Source organism: Silene latifolia, chromosome X (genome assembly GCF_048544455.1).
Source record: "Silene latifolia isolate original U9 population chromosome X, ASM4854445v1, whole genome shotgun sequence".
Lineage (NCBI taxonomy): Eukaryota > Viridiplantae > Streptophyta > Magnoliopsida > Caryophyllales > Caryophyllaceae > Silene > Silene latifolia.
Genome location: NC_133537.1, coordinates 88,002,841 through 88,021,822, shown reverse-complemented (window position 1 = coordinate 88,021,822; position 18,982 = coordinate 88,002,841).

The following is an 18,982-nucleotide window of genomic DNA, read 5'->3' as shown; positions in this document are numbered from 1 at the left end:
ATATTCCTGTCTTTCATATTATTTAATTGTTTCACATGATCAGTTGAATCTTTATTAAGCTAATGTTGGCCTATCTTGTTCCATCTCAATTATTTGCCATGTTTACATATAAACTTGATATTCTTATCTTTTGTATGTATCTTATATGACTTACCTGTTTTAGTTCCTTGTTATGTTCGTTTTGACATTTTGTGGCTGGGAGAACCTTGAGTTACTCCCCACTGACTGTGGCGTTCATGTTTACATGAATGACAGGTATTAGTGATGCATTCATGGGGTGAAGACATGTGTGGGCTAGCGAGCACTTCGGCCTAGTAGTTGGTTTATTAGGATTGTTTAGACCTACCTTTTATTGTATTGTCATTCGAGGGATATATTTTCCCTCACCTCGACTATCACGTTTGTATAATTTAAACTTTCTTTCCGCATTCTTTATTTATGTTTTGGATTTTAATGAACCCGCGCTTTAAGTTTTAAAAGTTTCAAAAATTTCCTAATTTCCGCTTGAATTTATAAGTTATGTTTTCCGCTTTATCGCGGGGTGTCACATGGAAGAAGACTCCAACATTCCAATCATTATAGGAAAACCTTTCTTACACACCGCGGGTGCGGTGATTGATGTGAAGCATGGAGAGCTCACTCTAGAAGTGGGAGATGAGAGCATAACTTTCAATCTTGACAAGACCATGAGAGCTCCCCGTTTGCATGAACCATGTTTTATGGTTGATCATTATAGCCGGAAGGATGATAGGAAGAAGTCGGAATTCCAATGGAAAAAGAAAATTGAAGATGCTCCATTCAAAGCGCAAGTGAATTGTAACAAAGACAGCTTGAAAAGCTCACCAAAGTCAAGCAATGAAGAGGATGGCCTCATTGGCCAAGACAAGAAAGTGGGATTGTTGTCTCCATCAACTCAAGACATCTTTAGTGATCAAATAGATGAAGTTTGTGGTCTTTGGGATGATGCGTTTGAAGGGATTTTCAATCCCTATATTGGTAATGTTATCGATCAAGACCGACAACAAGGGCAAAGGTCTATCGAAAACCTTTATCATGATAATGAACAAGCTTTTGATTACTTCTTCAAGATGTTGAGCAACATCAACAACACCTTGGACATGCCCCCATGACATCTCACTAAGGATGAGAGTTTGGTGGAGTCCTCCCTAAACCACCACTTGCAAATATACTAACCCTCTAACTTGTATTTATAATTTTATTGCATTCCTTTAAATTATAAACATAAACTCTTTGCATGAGAGTAAGTGAGGGAGGGTCACTAACGAATTTTGAATGAAGGAAGGAACCAATCTTCAAGTGTGGGGAAGCATTTGTCAAAGTCAAGGAAAACAAAGAAAAATCCGCAGTAAGGAACTCGAGCGTCTTCCCTGAAAACCGCCCGTCCTGCTGCAATCCGGGCGTTTTAGGCAGAATCCGTCCGTCCTTTTAGGCTGTGAAATTGAAATTTTGGGACTGCCGAAGAATCCGAGCGTCCTGACAAAGAAGACGCTCGTCCTGAGGAATCCGCCCGTCTTTGCAAAAAGACGCCCGTCTTTTTGCCAGTGCATTTCAAGAAAGGATACTGTCTCAGAATCCGCCCGTCTTTGGGAAAAGACGCCCGTCTCCTTTCAGAAGAATCCGAGCGTCTTGGGGTCGAGATGCCCGTCTTGGAAGCATCATATTTTTGGAAAATCAAACTGAGGCAGAATCCGGGCGTCTTCCCTCAAAACCGCTTGTCCCGAAATGCTGAAATTCGAGCGTCTTACCCTCGAATCCGCTCGTCTTCCTGCGGTGAATCAACCACGATTTTTCCTATTTTTATTACACCCCACCACACAATTTGTGACACATCACCCTTCCTTCCACTTGTATTATAAAAACCCACCTCCTTATGACTCCAAAGCATATCCCAATCACTCTTTTACCCCACAAAATCAAAAAGCCCCAATTTTCTAGGGTTCCAAAGACAACATTCAATCCACAAAGAGCATCTTTATACTTTAACAAATCAAAAATTCCAACTCAACAATCAAAGAATGCCACCAAAGGGATCTTCCTTTAGGGATAAGAGAAGACCAATGGTAAGAGGAAGCTCTTCTACCTCCCATATCAACACATTAAGAAGGGAGCATGAAGAAATTGTGGACCTTACAAGACTTGATGATTTCTCAAATGTTGAATTCGTCAATGATGTGCAAAGAGTCGTTTTCCACCGGCTTCTTCGTAAGAACATTCGCCCTACTAAGTTTTTATGTCATGATACTTTAAGGAAACATGGGATTTATCACCAAGTGGAAGCTCTTTTTGTGTTGTTTGGTCTCTCTACCCTTTTCCACATGCATGAGCAAACTTACCGATCCCTTGTGCTTGAATTTTTGAGCTTCTTGAAGATTACAACCTTGAATCGAACAATATGCATAGAATTTAGGTTGGAAAGTGTTTCGAGAATGATGACTCTAGTGGAATTTGCTAATGTAATGGTCTCGATGTTTCGCCTACCCGGACATCAAAACCAATGAGATATAGTGTTGCACCCTTATGGAGGGCCATGACCGGCCGAGATTTCATGTACATCAAGGAGTGTCTAGCTTTCCACATTCAAAATCCTACTTTGAGACTCACATACCGGTTCCTTTTCGGCACTCTACTTGCTCGCCGAGATCCGGCAATAGTGAACGAACTTGACCTTGTGTTCATGGAGTCTTATCTCAATATCCAAGGAATGGGTGGGTACCGATTCAATGCACCTCTTGTGCTACTCGAAAAATGGGCAAAGTTTAGGAACGGTGATGATGATGGGATGAGACACATTGTTAATGGAGGGCTCATTACGAAGATTGCAAAGCATTACAATCCAAAATTCAATGAGAATAATGAGTATGCTCCTCTTTCCGGAAATACAAGGATAAATGAAGACCTTCTTCTTATTCATCATCATTGGATAACCCTTGAGGGGGTTGATAAAAGGATCAAGTGGATAACGAAAGGAGGTGATCCAATCTACCTACCAATGACCGGTCTACCATGAATCTCACAAAGAAGAGTACCTTTATCACCAATCCCATCCTACCTCATCCCTCCAAACCCAACTCAAGCAAGGCAAGCACCACCACCTCCAAATCCCCAACAACAACAACAACAAGAGCAACAACCTCAAGATAATAAAATCAAAGTGCCTCCCTACCCATTTCCTTACCAACCGTACAACCATCCCAACCCCTTTATCCTTTCCCGTGATGACTTTGTAACGGGAATTCTACAAGATTTGCACTTCCGACAATATGAAGCTACCGTGGTCAATTATTATACACTCTATCCTCAATACCACGATATGATTCAAAGGGGAAAGATTAGTGAGGAGGGAGCATTTCCCTCTTGGGCACAAATAGATTTACTCTTCCCCAATTCGGAGAGAGCAAATGAAGGGGCAAACGGGCGACAAGAGGAAGGGAGCAACAATTCTTGCGGAGGGGACACGGTGGAGCTTGGAAGTGAAGAGGACGAGTTCACGGACCTGAATACAAGTGATGCATCCAAGGAAATATGGGATAGTGATCTAGAGGGAGATGACGGCGATCTCTAGAGGATCTATTCATAGCTAGATGGAGCGGGCGTGAGGCACCAATCTCAAGCTTAAGTGAAGTTTCCTCATCTCCTCTCTTTAGTTTCAATTTTCTTGAAAGAAGTTTATTTTTTGGTAACTTGTACATTATTTAACTTGATCATGGTTTGAGAGTCCTAGCAACATAGAGGACTAACACCTCGGCCCCATTGAGGTGTTCTTATTTCATTGTTCCCACTTTTAAAAATCCAAAATGACAAATTTAGTTTCATGCATTGCATCTTGTGTGCATGAACTACCCCAACTTTAGGACATTAGAAATAATGTCTAACTCGGTTTGGGGAAGTACATGCATACGCAACAGGAGGTAATCTAAATTACGCTCTCCGTCATAAACAAAAAACCCATGCATCATGTAGTATATAGATTAGTATAGCTTGCATTTAGAGTAGAATTCATGCATCAGGCTTGCATGATTTCCCATCATTTTGGCCATTGAGGACAATGCCCATATTAGTGTGGGGATGGGGAATTCTAACTTAACTTTTATTCAAAAATCCAAAAAAATCAAAAAATTTGAAAAATTGAAAAAACCAAAAACAAGTTCATTTCCTTTGTAGTGTAGTCATGTATATATTGTTGTATATATTGTATTTGTTCTATCCTTGTTCACATTGATCGACTACGCCACATCCGAGACATGAGGATATTGAAGACCGCATGGTATGATCTTTCCAATCTCCTTTTTCCTCTTTATGTTAATGACTATGTGGCTTTATTTTGATTGATGCGGTATAACAATGTGAGCTTAGGACTTGCATTTAGTTTATATGTCATATTAGTTGGTAGAATCATTTGCATTAGGATTTTTATATGCTAGTTGCATCATGGCATGTAGTTGCTTATGTAACACCCCGCACTTTCTTAATATTTTTAAATAAACTTTTAAGTAATTTTTATTAAATAATTATTATTTAAAGCTTATTTTCATAAAATATCGTAACGGTAATAATAGTGTAGATTTTTAATAATATTATTCTCCGTCTCGAGTTATAGTAGACTTGGGACGAAAATTCTAGTGGATACCGACTCATTTTGAGTTATTGGGCTCAACTTGGCTCATGGGTCTTTTCTCTCCTCTTTCCTCTACACTAACCCCCAACTAAACCCTCACAACTTCATCTCCCTCACTTGTAATTTCTGAAATTTCCCAACAACCACTCCACCATTGTTAAACCCTTGCTCTCAACCCTAAAATCACCATAATTCACTCAATTCTTCACCAATCTCGTTCCTTTTCGCGCCATTCTCTTCCTTTTCTCATTTCCCTTCTTTCTAAGTAAGAAAGTTGTCATCTTTCTCTCTATTTCGAAATTCTCATCTTTCAAGGATGTGAATTCTTGACTTAATATCTTTATTTTTGTGTTTAGGGGAGAACTAGACAACCCGGAGGAGGATAGCTACATCATTGACGAGTCTTTAGAAGATTGAAGTGCAAAAAGGTAACGGTGATGGGTTACTCGACTTTTATGTTAGAATTGTGTGGTTTTATGTAGTTATAATCTCATATGAATGTTAAAAGTTGTATCTTTCATGATTGGTGCTAGTTTGGATGTTGAATATCATGCTTGTTTGCAATTCTCACATGTTTGGATGAAAATCTCATGCTACATCTCTTGAATCCGAAATTACCCATTCACATGCTCAAATATGTTGTTTTTCCGAGTTAGAATCATGCTAGGATACGTAAACAATTGATGGGAAACGATTTTTGTTGGTTTCAAATGGTTTGGAAGTGTTTTGCATTGAATCCGCGTGTTTGTAGTCCCAGTAGGGTGATGGCCGTGGCCCTTGACCGGTGGGGAGTTTCTGTAAGTTTTTGAACATATTTTGGTAAGCATGTAGTCCCAGTAGGGTGACGGCGGCCGTCTTGGCATCACCTACTGGGAGTACACTGAGGATTTTAGGTGATTTTGAGTTTGGGCGTATTCCCAGTAGGGTGATCGTGGCGGTCTCTTGACCATTGGGAGTGCATGAAGGTTTTATGAGTTTTTGAAATTTGGTCAGTAGTCCCAGTAGGGTGATCGCGGCGGTCTCTTGACGGGAGTGCACTGTAAGTTTTATTAAATTTCGATTTTGGCATGTTGTCCCACCCGGTGGCCGGCCACGGGTACACCACCCTACTGGGAGTCCCCTGTTTGTTCTATTTCACTTGCGACTTCTAATAATGATTGAGCTATGCATGCATCTTCTTTCCTATCGATAATTGGTTACTTTAAGACTCATTAATGTTATGATCATGCATAATGGTTATGGTTCTTGTTTGGACCCGAGTGTGACGTTTTACATTGTGAGACTACTCGACATTCCCTATTTATTTGCCCTCGGACATTGGGTCACGGTTAGGTGCCATTGTTTCCGAGTTGGGCTATTTTTCCTTCCGCCTCTTTCGGACCGGGGGTCACGGTTAGGTGACAAGGTTCCGCTTGAGGTTACTCGAGTTTCGGGCACGGTTAGGTGTACCATATTTCGAGTCTTGGATACGATTTGGTATCGTTTGTCGAATCGGGTGTCGTCCATCCCGAGAGTCTGGCCAGGTTTAGACTAGGACCGTATTATGATCGTCGTCCTACCAAGAGGTTGGAGTCTAGAGGGTTGTCTTGTTTGAGTCTATACTTTGTAATTGGTCTTACATTTGAGTTGAGTCAATGTTTGACCGTTTGACCTAATTATTCTTCTCTCATTTATGCGTAACTACTCTTATTGCATTTTGTATACTAATCACGATCCTCTAGTCACCGTAAGTATTTTACTCTCATGCTTGTTTATTTAATTAAATTCTTAATTACTTGTATTTTGACATATTGTGGCTGGGAGAACCCTGAGTTACTCCCCACTGACTGTGGCTTTCATATTTATTATGAATGACAGGTTTGTGATGAAGCTTAAGTGGGGAAGACCGTGTGAGCTAGCGAGTTCTTACCTCGGACCTTATTTAGTTATCACATAATAGACTCACCTACTTTTCGAATCTATGTTAATTCGTGGGATATCTTTTCCCCAATAAATAGACTTGTTTTGTAAACTTAAACTTCACTGTCTAAACTTATTTATCGTGTTGGTGATGCCTCGCGTTGGACTTCTTTAGAAGCCTTAAAAGTTTTCAAAAATCTCGTGTTTCCGCCACGATTTACTAGTTACTTTTAGTTACCTCAACGAGGGGTGTCACAGTTGGTATCAGAGCATGTATTGCTCCCGACGCACACACGTGTACCCCAACTTAAAATTCTTACTTGACCTTGAATAATGAATGAGAGATGGGTAGAATTAAGGACCTAAGTTGGTAGCCTTTTTGTGTATGTTTTGTGATAGGCTCTAACTTGTTTGCTCTTGTGCGAAAAGATGGTGCGAGCGACCAATGTGGAAAATGCTATCATGCAAGCCCTCACTCAAGTACTTGCTAACCAACAAAATGTTCAACCCGCTCCCCCTCTTCATGAAGCTAACAGTCAAGGAAGCTATGCTTGGATTGCAAGTCAACTAGCAAGGAACAAGGCTAGGACCTATGGTGGTGAGGTGGATCCCGTTGCTCTCTCGGAATGGTTTCGTGATATGGAGAAGAACTTCTCTCTCTTTGATGCCCGAGAGGAGGACAAGGTGAGGTTAGCATCTCACTTTCTTGTGAAGGAAGCCGATAGGTGGTGGACTTTGACCGGTCCTACCGCTACTCAAGACCCCAACTTTGATTGGAACCGCTTCAAGTCACTCGTGGAGACTCGCTTCTACCCTAAGGAGCTCAAGCAACAAAGATTGAAGGAATTCATGGATTTGAAGCAAGGGAAGCTATCAATTCAAGCCTACACCGACAAGTTTAATGAACTTGCTCATTATGCCTCCAAGTTCGTGAAAGATGAAGAAGATCGTGTCTACTTCTACAAGAACAAGTTGAACCCTAAGGTGGAAAGCATGGTGAGAAGAAGCTCAACTACCTTTGTGGAAGTTTATGATGATGCTATTTGGGCCGAAAGCTCTTTGAAGGCCATTGAAGAAGATTCCAAAATCCACTCCTCTTCTCATTCTTACCGTTCTAACTTTCATGGCAAGAGACCATTTGTGCCTTCTACTTCCAACTATGCCAACAAGAGGAGGCTTGTGCCAAGGATGCAAGACCATGGAGGACAAGGACCAAGAGTTCAAGAATCTAGAGGACAAGTTCCCACACCAACTAATGAACTTGAGAAGGACCGTAAGTGCTACCATTGTAGACAAGCTCTACACCCCGGAGTTGGATGTTATGGCAAGCCCTTGACTTGCTTTCATTGTAAGAAGCCCGGACATCGTGTTGCCGATTGCCCCGAGAAGAAGAATGCTCCTACTCCAAATGCTAGGCCAAGAGGGACTATCTTTGTCATGAGTCGAGCCGAAGCCGCCGCTCATCCCGATATCATCACGGGTATGTTCTCAATTTTTGATCAACCTTGCCTTATTCTATTTGATACCGGCACATCTTTATCCTTTATATCTTCCAAGTTTTCGGAAAAATTAGCCCTTGAACCTATTCCTAGTGAGGAAACTTCTATATCCTTACCTTCCGGAGAGATGTTCTCTTGTTCCCTCACTTTCTCCGACATTCCTATCTCTATTTCGGGAACCTTATTCCCCGCTAACCTACTTCGTTTTCCCCTTGAGGAATTCGATGTAATTTTGGGTATGGATTGGTTGTCAAAGTATGATGCAAGATTCGAGTGTAGAGACCAAAAGATTCGCCTCAAGAGTCCGCTAGGCACTCGTGTGTCTTATAGAGGAGTCCGTTCCCAAGAAGGTGTGAAGTTGATTTCCGCTTTGAAGTTGATGAGTATGAGGAGGAAAGGTTACCAAATCTTTCTTTGTGTGGTGACTTCTACCTCCCCTCCCTTACCGAAGATCGAGGAAGTGCCCGTGGTTTGTGAGTTCGCCGATGTCTTTCCCAAGAATTGCCCGAATTCCTCCCGAGCGTGATGTTGAGTTCTCTATCGACCTTGTACCCGGAACCGGTCCGATTGCTAAAGCCCCGTACCGCATGGCGCCAACCGAGTTGAAGGAGTTGAGAAAGCAACTTGATGAGATGATTGAGAAAGGATTCATTAGACCTAGTGCCTCGCCTTGGGGTGCTCCCGTTCTCTTTGTGAAGAAGAAAGACGGATCCATGAGACTTTGCATTGACTACCGTGAGCTTAACCGTGTTACCATCAAGAACAAGTATCCTCTACCAAGAATTGAAGATTTGTTTGATCAACTCAAAGGTGCTTCTACTTTCTCCAAGATTGACTTGAGATCCGGTTATCACCAAATCCCCGTTCGTGAGTCCGATATCCCTAAGACCGCCTTTAGCACGAGATATGGACATTTCGAGTTTAAGGTGATGCCCTTTGGTTTAACCAATGCCCCTTCTATCTTCATGGACCAAATGAACCGGACCTTTAGTGAGTTCTTAGACAAGTGTGTTGTGGTCTTCATCGACGATATCCTCATCTATTCCAAGTCCGAAGAAGAGCATGCCGATCACCTCCGTATCATTTTGGAGACCCTCCGTCGTCAAAAGTGGTTTGCCAAATTCTCCAAATGTGAATTTTGGTTGTCTAAGGTGTTGGGAAATGTGTCCTCAACAATAGTGCGATCACATGATTTAAATATCATTATTATAATCTCATTTTAAGAATACATGTGGGATGTAATATTTTACTATCAACTGGTCAACATATATCGGTAATGATTGGCTGACTAGAGTTTGACATTACTTGTCGTGCGGCGGTGGTGATCGATTGATCCCCTTAGGTCATACCTATAGGGAAATACTCTTAATTGATTATTTAATTAATCGTATACCGATATGAGTTAATTAAATTGCTTAAAATTGACGGATGATTTTGTGAGTATAATTTACGTATCTTATTGTAAATGTGATTAAATAAGACACGGTCTAAGTAATCGAATTATTTTATTACTTGGATGAAATTATTGTTTACAGAAACAATTGAATCAGAATGAATAAATTATTATAAATACAGAATGTTGTAGTTTATAATTTGGAAACATTTTTGGTACAAGTAATTACGAATTACTAGTCGATTTTGTAAATGACATATTTTATGAGTATGTTGATTTTTAATATGTTAAAAATACATTACAAATTCACATGTCAAGTAACATATCACATATGTCACAATTGACAAATGACAAAATAAAATGGACCTTCCATTTTATCTTGTATGTCTTAAAAATTAGAAGGAGTGTGTGTGGAATAATTATGTTGATTATTTTAATAAGAGAAAACATAATTATTAAAGTCTAATTAGTAGCCTTGCACACCTACCTTTTAGAGAAGAGCAAAAATGAAATGCATTGGGCATTCTACCCAATGCATTTTTCGGCCACTCCACAAGAAAAGAGAAGTGAGCTTTTCTCTTTGATCATTCATTCATTCTTCCCATCCAATTTTCTAGTGTGAGAAAATTAATCAAAAACCCTCTACATATTGTGAAATCTAGAGAAATAAAACTCACAAATATTACCACCTCTTGACCGAAATTTCAAGAGTAAAAATACAATTTATATTGTATCAATTTTATTGTAAAACCATTATTATTACTAGATCTAAATAATATTGGTTATTAAGAGATTCCTTGGGTATATGCTTTTGGGAGGGATTCTATACTTGAATCCTTGTTCTTCCATTTGGAGAGCTCAAGAACAAGAGAGAAAGGTGATCTCTCTTGTGCCCATAAGAACCGAAATTACAATGTAAGGGTGATTTCTTCTCTATTTTATTATATTGTTTGCATGCATAAAATCCACATTTAATTTTATGACAAATTAATTTCGACATATATGAGTATGTTAGTATGTATATGAATCTACATTTCCATCAATCGGTATCATGAGCCACGGTTGTTTGCATGCAAATTGGTTAAAAGTTTTTCCGAGTTATATGAATAACAAAATAAAACTTGTAAAATTTGTGTTATTATGATATATCACGAAATTATTACATGCATGTTAATATTTCTGGTCCTAAAATGTTTTAGGATATTTTGGTTACTTTTTCGGATTTTTATTGTTCATATTTTACAATAATGGCATTTAAATGTGATTTTATGAGTAAAAATGTCATTTTTGGACGAAAATTAGCTATACTTCGAATTTTAAGTTGCTTTTTGGATATGTTGTTACATATATTATTTTGAGATAACCTGTAAATTTTCATAATTTTTGGACTTGTTATGCTCGAAAAATGAATTTTTCATTATTAAATTCGGATTTAAGAGAAAAATAGGTTAATATGAGTTAAATTTCGAATCTGGTCATAGAAAATTTATATGTTGTCACATGCAATTTTACAAGATATGTGTAAAATAATTGGCTACAAAGAAGTCTTTTAGCATGATTTATGAATTTTTGAAGAAAAATGGCATAAATAGTGACATTATTAAGTGAAAATTAATAAAATATAATCTATGACTTAGGAAAAATGTTTAATGTTGCATTTTATTATATTTTTGAGATCTAAAATTGAAAAGTTAGTGAAAATAATTTTTCCATATTTTTATGATTATTTTATTATAAATCGATAAACCGCAACATTGTTTTTCCGGTAAATTTTCGAAATTTTTAACCTAAGGTTTTGAACATTATGAGTGTCATGGATTTTTTCCAGAATGTTCATGGATTTAAATTTCAAATTTTGAATTTATTTGAAATTTTTGATTTATTTGAAGTTTAATGGCTTATTTTTATATTTTTGGTCCATTTATGAACAATTTAGTAAATAAAGGTTAATTATGGTCAAATTATTAGTGAAGACTATATTTTGAGTCCTAAGAGGTTAGGGTAATTAACTTATGCATAAATATGAGTTTATGTATTTTTGTGATTGTAAAATGTTGAAATCACGCAAATCCGTAAAAACCGAGTAATATACGATATTGGCAAATTAAAGGCGATTTAGCATAAAAATTGAGCATGTTCATACATATTATAATGCTGCATTTTCTTTATGATTGTCATAATTTTAATTTATGTAATTTTGAATTATGTAATTTTACTTAGTATGGCCTTAGATTTTAATTGGTATTTCCCGAAATGTATGGGAATACCGATTCGGTTGTAATTTTTATTGTGATCTCGTATCACCGTTTTGTAATTTAATAGATTTATTTTATTTTAGTTACAAATGTATAATAGGAAATTATGTAATTTGCTATGTAATTTTATTCATTCCGGAGTTCCAAAAGACGGATTTCTTCAAGAATGGCGATACATAAAGACGGTGTTACCTCGAGATGCGTGCCACAACCGAAGTTCAAGGGACCAATGGAGTTGGTTTCCGAATATGTAATAGATAAATAGTTTTCTATTTTAGGAAGGCCATACTAGGATTTATTTATTTTTATGCTTGCATTTTATTTTATGTCACATGCATCGCTAAATCGCCATAACTAAACATGCATTGTTATTCTATCGAGTTTATCGACCGTGTCAATTCAAATTATCGTAGTTCACCGCTTTAGTTCACTTAAAACGTGATAGATAATAAATTGACATGACCTCTCGCTAAAACAATTAATTGAGACATAGCCTTACCAAATAGTAGAAACCATGAAAACCTATTTCGTGAGGGAGTGCACTCGGCCGGTACAAACCTTGTTACGTAGGGGAAGTGGGTGATAAATGTCTATCCACCGAATTCATGTTGACGAGGGTTTCATCGGCTACCCCGTGCCCAAGTTAATATGGGTTTGGATAATGGACACATTTATTCGAAATTTGGATTGAACTCAACAAAAGTAATTGATAAGGGTTTCATCGGCTACCCCGTGCCCTTGTTGATGTGTTTTGGGCTATAGATAAATATTAAAGTAATTTTATCGACCGAGAGTTCTAAAAGTAGAATCGATTAAAGAGTTAATCCACCGAGTTATATTGATAAGGGTTTCATCGGCTACCCCGTGCCCAAGTTAATATGAATTTGGATCTTGGAATCATTTATCATAGTTGGGTAGAGGTCACTATGTAAATGCTATACTTGTTTACAAGTATTATTATAACGATAAATGTTTTGTTTTCCACTATTCCGTTTTTATATTGTTCTATTTCTTTACCACAATTCATATACGATATCATTTCGATTTTGATACAAATCTCCATTAAAACATCGTAACTAAAGACAAATATGAATTTGCTTCTAAAACCTCATATGAACCATTGCTAAGGATCTCTTGCAAAGAGTATAGATTAAAGTTATTCATTATCAAACAGGTTTTGATTCTTGACTAACACATCTACTTACAATGGATTGTTTTTCATATACTTAATTGAATTAAGTACCTTGAAGCGACAAATTGTTTTGGTGATTAGATTTTGAAATTCGTAATTGACCAAAATAACGCAACCACTTCAATGAAAGTTTTAAGACTAAAACGAACAAATGAAGAGTAATCTTCATGAATTCAATTTTGCTTCTCAAAAGCAAAGACTCATTGAAATGAGTGGGAGTATTCTCCTAAACCGTTAAGATGAGGACGAGGTTCAAGAAGTAAAGATAATAATGGAATTGATACAAGGTAATGTTATAGGTAAAGTCATTGAGGAATGACGATACTAAACCTATCAATCCCGACCAATAAAGTTTCCATTGTCTTAAATGTTGGACACAAGAAAGGAAACTACCCCAAATTATTGAAGAATCAACAAGTTAGTTGTGGGACATCTAATGGGACCTTCTTCTTTAAATGTTTATTTGATTAAACATAAAATTTTGCTAGTACCACTTCGTCAATATTAGAAACCAGTGGAGGTTTTCATCATTGTACTTGATACATAGGATGATTAGAATATGACGACTAGCAACAATAATGTCGAGAGATAGAGTAATTGTGTACTCAATCTAGTTTTTGGATTTAAAGTTGTACTTAATTATGACTATTAAGTGCATAAACTCTAAATAAGGATATAAACTTGTTAAGATACAAAAGAGGTTTTCACTTCTTGTGACCCTATACACCACGATTTGATGTATGGCTAGCCCATTATCAAGGTGATTATATTCTAAACCAAACTAGAATGATATATCATGAAGATGATACAAGACTCAAATTGGTAACCCAAGATTAAACCTTAAATTTTGGAATGATGAACGCAAAGAGTTATCGAGTACTCTTGAAACCATTAGATTGTTAATGGTATATGCGTATCTTGTATTCAAAGCAAGATGTCTCATGCCTTTTGGTTGAAAAGGAGATCGAGGTTGTAAATCATTGATCCATAATAGGTTGATCATTCTCTTTTACCAACGATTTAAGTTGACGCTATTGTGTTAACTTAATAAGGTAAATAGAAAATCTTTAAAGAAGTTTAAAGAGTTAAAGAAATCATGATTTAGTCGTGATGGGATTATCAAAGTGAAGACTTTGATATAAGCCAAAGCAAATGTGATATAGTATCACAAGTTAATCTCTCTTAGCACGCATTATGGGATAATGTATGATTGGATAAGAATTCAAACGCTATTCGATAAGGTTTGGACTTCGATCAAGTTATTTTGAGTTACTTGATCCTTTTGGGGATTTTATCATTTTGTCTAAATTATTTTTCCACTAAATCGAATCATATGAGATATGAAATGGTAATGTGCCATATTTGTAAGTTTTCACAAGAAACAAATGCTCATTTATCCCCTTCTTTTCTCACGAGTACGACGGGTTTGCGGCTCATGAAGCTGTCTTTCTAAAATACAAGTTTATTTTAGAAGACAGAGTGGGAGAAATTTTTCAAGAGCCACAAAGAGTGCCACAAAGAATGTTATGTCGCAAGAAACTGGTCTTTCTTGGCTACATGAGACGTTTTGTGTAAGACATTGTTTCTTCAAAACCTAGGAGGTTAAATTCGTCACTTGTTAAAAATGATGAATTCATGCTACTTTTAAGAAAGTAAAGAGCATATAACTTACAAAAGAAATTGTTTGATTCAAGTTGATTGCTTCTAGAAAGTAATGAACATATGACTTACATAAGAGTGTTTAAGTCACAACTAAATATAAGGCTTAGAACCATGAAAATCCAATATAAAAGGCTTGATTAGTGACAAAGGGTCTTGCACTAATAAAGAGATATTTCAAAGCAAGATTGGTTGCAAAGGGTTTTTGCACTAATTGAAATGCTTAAGTCTATTTGGATCTTCTTAGGGATTGTGTTTCATTATTATGAAATACATAGCGAGTGAATCTAAAACACACTTCTTCAATAGAAGGAATGTATTCAATACATGTCATGAGTTTATTAGATTCTTGCAATCCTAAGATAATGTGAAACTTAAGAGAGGGTCTTAAGTAGGACATCAATGAGTTGGAATCAACATTTTGATCATGTGATAAAACATTTCTCGATAAGTCGAGAAGTTGTGTTTATACATGGAGTTTAGTGGGAGTTACGGAAATTTTAATTAGTCCGATATGTGGATGACATATTGATCATTGAGAATGATTTAAGACTTTTGGAGTATTATAATACATCTTGAATATCCGGATTTGTGAAGATAAATCCACATGATATTAGAGTCAGTAAGAAGTCTTATGTTGATAAGATTCATGACTAGTTCAAATAAATTGAACATATTTGATTGATTTCACTTGCTTCCGCTGCCGAATCAATTAAAAGGAAATGATGTATAACACTTCATATGCTTTGAGTATGATGAATTGTTTTCAAAATCGAATTTAAGTAATCTTTACCAAGTGAGCTATAAAGATTACCCTTAAGTGCTTGCAGAAGCATTGAGGAAGTAAAGCAAAGTGTTTATGATGCAATATTGTGTAAGGGTGTTACACAAGTGACAATTGACAATTGAGATTGCGCATGGTTTCCGACAAAACCATAATCAAAACACATTAAGATGGTTAAGATACCATTGTGGCAATGTTTATTAAGAAGTAGATTTTCTAGAATCGTTCTAGGCAATAAAGAACAATGAGAGATATTTATAACGGAAATTGAGTACACTTGCGATCATGAGATGTGCAAGAAGGATGAGTCCCGCACACTGTGAAAACAGTGGGAGCTATTCTTAGACTTGAGGGCCTATGTCTTGATTGGATCTCGACACGTACTCGGAAAGTTTTGTAATGCAAATGTATACATTACAAAGGAAAACGAATATGTAGTGAGGTTGAGTAAGGTACAAGAAATTGATAAAACCTACTAACCAAAGCCTTCTCAAAGGCTAAACATGATGAGTCATGTCATTTCAATTGAATTGAAATGAACAACTACGTACAAGATCAAATTAGATTATAGAACATGAAATAGTAATCAGGCATTGACTATTCATGTGTGATAATCGCATTTGTCGTTCGAGTTTTACTTTAAAACTCTTTTATTATACTTTGTTATATCCAAACGGGTTGTAGAGACAATTGAACCCCGTTAAAGTGAACACGGATTAACATAGTATTTGCCCATAGTCACTTGCATGAGGTGACGTCTCGAAGTGACTAGAGTGTGAGGCGATTGATGGCAAGTTCAAGTGCCATAGAGTCATGTGAGATGACTAGTCGATCACATAGGCAAACTGTTAGGAACATTTTGTCGGGCCTTATGACCGCTTATAGAGTTCTGGCAATTTATATAGCCTGGTCGTGGCGAGAGCTACTATAGTATTCTAATGAGTCGATTCTTTTGACTAAAGACTATTCACCTAAGATGGCACAGTTTGATTAACTTTGATTTGTGTTACTACGACCTTCGTAAATGGGGTCAAATGGGCATATTTTGGGTTATGATGGCTGTGGCTAGTCGAAGGGAATGAGTGCGATAGGAATTGTCCATCCCCTTGTCAGGGTTAAAACAATATCTCAGGGCCACTCGAGGAGTAATGAACTGGAAATGCGTGGCCACGCTCGGAAGGTATCCAGAGTGGATAAATCCGGTCAATCAGTTATTCTCCAGATCGAGGAAACCACTCTCGATATGATCACTTGCAAGTACGACACGAAAGACACCTTGCATTGAGTGGGAGATAGTAATAGGACAAGAGAATTGGTGACGCACACTTGTCGAGGACAAGTGGGAGATTGTTGGGAAATGTGTCCTCAACAATAGTGCGATCACATGATTTAAATATCATTATTAAAATCTCATTTTAAGAATACACGTGGGATGTAATATTTTACTATCAACCGGTCAACATATATCGGTAATGATTGGTGACTAGAGTTTGACATTACTCGTGCGGCGGTGGTGATCGATTGATCCCCTTAGGTCATACCTATAGGGAAATACTCTTAATTGATTATTTAATTAATCGTATACCGATATGAGTTAATTAAATTGCTTAAAATTGACGGATGATTTTGTGAGTATAATTTACGTATCTTATTGTAAATGTGATTAAATAAGACACGGTCTAAGTAATCGAATTATTTTATTACTTGGATGAAATTATTGTTTACGAAACAATTGAAACGGAATGAATAAATTATTATAAATACCGAATGTTGTAGTTTATAATTTGGAAACATTTTTGGTACAAGTAATTCTGAATTACTAGTCGATTTTGTAAATGACATATTTTATGAGTATGTTGATTTTTAATATGTTAAAAATACATTACAAATTCACATGTCAAGTAACATATCACATATGTCACAATTGACAAATGACAAAATAAAATGGACCTTCCATTTTATCTTGTATGTACCGAAAATTAGAAGGAGTGTGTGTGGAATAATTATGTTGATTATTTTAATAAGAGAAAACATAATTATTAAAGTCTAATTAGTAGCCTTGCACACCTACCTTTTAGAGAAGAGCAAAAATGAAATGCATTGGGCATTCTACCCAATGCATTTTTCGGCCACTCCACAAGAAAAGAGAAGTGAGCTTTTCTCTTTGATCATTCATTCATTCTTCCCATCCAATTTTCTAGTGTGAGAAAATTAATCAAAAACCCTCAACATATTGTGAAATCTAGAGAAATAAAACTCACAAATATTACCACCTCTTGACCGAAATTTCAAGAGTAAAAATACAATTTATATTGTATCAATTTTATTGTAAAACCATTATTATTACTAGATCTAAATAATATTGGTTATTAAGAGATTCCTTGGGTATATGCTTTTGGGAGGGATTCTATACTTGAATCCTTGTTCTTCCATTTGGAGAGCTCAAGAACAAGAGAGAAAGGTGATCTCTCTTGTGCCCATAAGAACCGAAATTACAATGTAAGGGTGATTTCTTCTCTATTTTATTATATTGTTTGCATGCATAAAATCCACATTTAATTTTATGACAAATTAATTTCGACATATATGAGTATGTTAGTATGTATATGAATCTACATTTCCATCATAAGGTGTCTTTTCTAGGCCATGTGATATCTAAGGATGGTGTCATGGTAGACCCTTCGAAGATTGAAGCCGTGATTGAGTGGAAGAGTCCAACCGATATTGGTGAGATCCGTAGTTTCTTGGGTTTGGCGGGTTACTACCGTCGCTTTGTGAAAGATTTTTCCAAGCTTGCTAGACCGATGACTCAACTTTTGAAGAAGGAGACCAAGTTTGTGTGGACCGAAGCTTGTGAAAGTGCATTCCAAGAGTTGAAGAAGAGGTTGACTACCGCCCCCGTGTTGACCTTGCCCGAGGATGGAGTTGATTTTGATGTGTTTTGTGATGCTTCTAAGATGGGTTTGGGTTGTGTTCTCATGAAAAATAGAAGAGTTGTTGCCTATGCTTCGCGACAATTGAGAGTTCATGAGGTGAACTATCCCACTCATGATTTGGAATTAGCCGCCATCGTTCATGCTTTGAAGATGTGGAGACACTACCTCATTGGAGTCCATTGCCGTATCTACACCGATCATAAGAGTTTGAAGTATATCTTCACCCAAAAGGATTTGAATATGAGACAACGACGATGGTTGGAATTGGTGAATGATTACGACATGGAGTTGTTGTATCATGAAGGTAAGGCAAATGTGGTTGCCGATGCCCTTAGTAGGAAGTCTACTCATCCCTTGAGTGCTATCCGTATACTCCCCGATGACCTTTGTGCCGAGTTTCGTAAGTTAAGTTTGCAACTTGTAGAGAGTGGTTTTGATTATCTTGGTGCTATGGCTGCCGAGCCCGTTCTTCACCGTGAGATTCTAGATAGCCTTGTGGACGACGCTACATTTAAAAGTTTTCAAGCCAAGCTTCTTGAAGGGAAAGCAAAGGATTGTGAGATTGATGCTAGAGGTTACCTCCGTTACCGAGGACGCATGTATGTGCCCGATGCCGTTGACTTGAGGAAGAGAGTTCTAGATGAAGCTCATCTATCACCTTATTCGATTCACCCCGGAAGAGACAAGATGTATAAGGATTTGAAGCTTCAGTTTTGGTGGCCTAACATG